Source organism: Propithecus coquereli, unplaced genomic scaffold (genome assembly GCF_000956105.1).
Source record: "Propithecus coquereli isolate 6110/MARCELLA unplaced genomic scaffold, Pcoq_1.0 Scaffold147, whole genome shotgun sequence".
Taxonomy (NCBI): domain Eukaryota; kingdom Metazoa; phylum Chordata; class Mammalia; order Primates; family Indriidae; genus Propithecus; species Propithecus coquereli.
Genome location: NW_012139080.1, coordinates 4,109,053 through 4,112,498, shown reverse-complemented (window position 1 = coordinate 4,112,498; position 3,446 = coordinate 4,109,053). Strand labels below are relative to the sequence as shown.

The 3,446-nt window shown below is 40.3% G+C and overlaps 1 protein-coding gene across 1 annotated transcript in view; it reads left to right on the top strand.

Annotated features, from left to right (window-relative positions):
- UBQLN1 (ubiquilin 1) overlaps positions 1-3,446 on the top strand; it is a 44,375-nt gene that overhangs the window by 20,083 nt on the left and 20,846 nt on the right. The window lies entirely within an intron of this gene.

Here is a 3,446-nt window from a genome sequence, read left to right as displayed (position 1 = left end):
GCGCCACCACGCCCAGCTAATTTTTTCTGTTTTTAGTTGTTTGGCTAATTTCTTTGCATTTTTAGTAGAGATGGGGTCTCGCTCTTGCTCAGGCTGGTCTGGAACTCCTGAGCTCAAGCAATCCTCCCGCCTTGGCCTCCCAGAGTGCTAGGATTACAGGCATTAGCCACTGCGCCCGGCCTCAAGTGAGTTTTTCAGTTGTCAAAATTATTAACATGAACAATCTGGAGAGATTCGGATGCAATTATTTAGTGTTCAGACCCGTGAAAGGTATTGTTCAGGTAAATATCTCCCCTGTTCCCTCATTTTAAAGCCAAAGATGTTGAAGCCTAGAGAGGCTTCTGGTTAATTTGTCTGAGGCCAGACAGCTCCCTAATCCCTTCATTTCTAGTCTCATTCCCAACCCTCCTCCAATCTCAGTGGCTTTTCTCCATCAGTTATTTCCTTTACTCTCTATATTCAGCTTTTCTTTTTGCTAGCTGGTCTCATTAAGGTCTATTGCATTTGTAAAAGCCATAGAATCTCACTACCACCCTTTCTTTTGTTATCCCTGGAAATGCATTTTCTGTTTTCTGTCTATGTTTTCCTTTCACCAAGTTCACTGCATTCTATTTTTTGCCCCTGTTACTTCACTGAAAATTTCCTGGATAATATTGCCAAATTTAGTGGACACTTTTTAGATTTTAAATCAGTCTCTCTTAATGTTTACAAATTTCTCCTTGAAATCTTCTTCCTTTAACTCCTATGATACTGTTTTTTCCCTGGTTAGTTTTCTGATCAGTTTTTTTCCCCTCATTTGTGGGTTTCTTTTTTTCCTGTTTATGTTGGCATTGTTCCTCAGAGTTCTGCCTTGACTTTTTTCTCTTACTCTATTTATTCTTCCTGAGTGACATTATCCTGTTATTACATCCTGGTGACTCTCAAATCTGTACCTCAACTCACGTCACTCCTGAATTCCATTCCTTGTATTCAGCTCTCTTTTGATGTTACCTATGTTCTCTAAGTAATTTAGCCTGTGTCTCCTTTGTAAACAAAAACAGAAAACAAACGCAAAAACTTACCGTCTTGCTCCTCAAATCGCTACCTTTCTCACACTGAGTCTTTTGGTCCATAACCTCTTCTCTATCTCACCCCATGCACTTATTGTCCATTGCTACTCTTTTGATGCAGGCCCTCAACTTTTTTCATCCCTAATGTTCACTCTGGTTGTTTCCCACGTTGCTATTAGAATAAGAACATCTTAATGTGACTATTCTGCTTAAAATCCTTTAAGTCTTTAAAAGATTTTCAAGATTTGGTCCTTATCTACCTCTCCATCCTCATTTCTTACCCATCAGTCAGCTACATTAGTCATGATAGGCTATCCTGTGATAATTAAGGCACTGCAAATTCAGTGGCTTAATACAACAAAGCTTAATATCTTGCTACAGAGCTTTCCTGCATGCTACAAGTTTTTCACTGGTCCGCGAGGCTTCTATCCGTATAGTCCAGCAGAGACTCATGCTAATGAAATTCTGCCATCTTGTAGCTATACCACTTGAAACATGATGGAAGAGATAGCTGAAGGGTCTCAAGCTGAACCTGCTATACTTTGGCCAGAAGTGACACACATCATTTTTTGCAGTCTTTTGGCCATAACTTGTCACGTGGGCCTGTCCAAGTATAAAAGAAATATAAGGCTGCCCTTGAAATGTTTGGTGAGCACTTCTATCTGCCGTATAGTCATATTGAAGTTTTTTCGTTTTCAAGAATTCATCAGTACAGTTATCTCTGTGCTTTTTGTATGTAGTATTCATTATGCCTGTTATTAAATCTCCCACCCTTCCTCACTTCTTGCCAACTTATTGTCTAACACCCAGATCTCTTTTCTGGAAGGCAGTCATTCCACTTGGGTACTCTATTACCATAATATCCTGTGAATATCTTTGTTGAAGTACTTATTCACATCCTTGTAGACATTTTTTTTCTTGTCATTTTTCCCCATTAAATTGAGTTCTGAGGGTAGTAACTGGATCTTTCTTGTCACCTTAATTTCTAATATGTGGTACATTCCTTGACATACATAATTGCTCAGTGAGGAATGAATGCATTTGGTTGTGTAATGTACAAAGCAAACATTTTCTGATAAGCAGTTAATCATTCTGTTGGAGCTATTAGATTTCTCCATGATTTTTTTTTTTTTTTTTTTGAGACAGAGTCTCACTGTGTTGCCTGGACTAGAGTGCCATGGCGTCATCCTAGCTCACAGCAACCTCAGTCTCCTGGGCTCAAGCAATCCTTCTGCCTCAGCCTCTTCAGTAGCTGGGACTACAGGCATGCGCCACCATGCCCGGCTAATTTTTTCTATATATTTTTAGTTGTCCGATCAATTTCTTTCTATTTTTAGTAGAGACGGGGTCTCGCTCTTGCTCAGGCTGGTCTCGAACTCCTGAGCTCAAACAATCCACCTGCCTCGGCCTCCCAGAGTGCTAGGATTACAGGCGTGAGCCACCGCACCCGGCCTACAATTGTTTTTTATTTGGGATTCTAGAATCAGACAGCACCTCATTTTGTAAAGTAGAATGAGTGTTGCCATGAAGTGAGCAATGGGAAGGTTGGCTTTATAGGCAGAAAAGGGCTGAAGAAAGCACAAATAGGAACAAAAAGCAGATAATTCTTTCAAAGTTACTTTCCTAATAGGGTTAAAACAGAGGGAATTTTCTTGTTACGATGTTCAGGTTGACTGGAGTCTCCTGTTTTTTTGGAAAAACTGTCCTGTTTCAAAGTTCATTTTGATTGCATAGAACTTAGCACAAGTGACTTTATTCTGGTTTGGTCTGGTCTGCTGGGGCCTAGTGCAGGAGGCTGGTCCAGAACAGTGGCCTCCCATGAACTTTATTTAACAATAGGTAATAGCTAAAGTAATGCATGTATATTTCACTGCCTTTTTTTTTTTTTTAATGGAAATCTTTTTCTTAGACATTGGAACTTGCCAGGAATCCAGCAATGATGCAAGAAATGATGAGAAACCAGGACCGAGCCTTGAGCAACTTAGAAAGCATCCCAGGGGGATATAATGCTCTCAGGCGCATGTACACGGATATTCAGGAGCCGATGCTGAGTGCCGCACAAGAACAGGTGATCCACTGACTCCAAGGTTCAGGCCAGGGAGTAATTTCTATTTTAACCCAAATATGTGTGTTATTGAGGGGTGCCTTTATATGGTGAATGTGATTTTTTTTTTTTTTTAAAGTTCTATATCTGTTATTTAGAGCAAAAGCTTATTCTTTATGGTTTTTGTGTCTTTTATTACAGTTTGGTGGTAATCCATTTGCTTCCTTAGTGAGCAATACATCCTCAGGAGAAGGTAGTCAACCGTCCCGTACAGAAAATAGAGATCCATTACCCAATCCATGGGCTCCACCGGCTTCCCAAAGTTCACCAGCTTCCAGTGGCACCACCAGCAC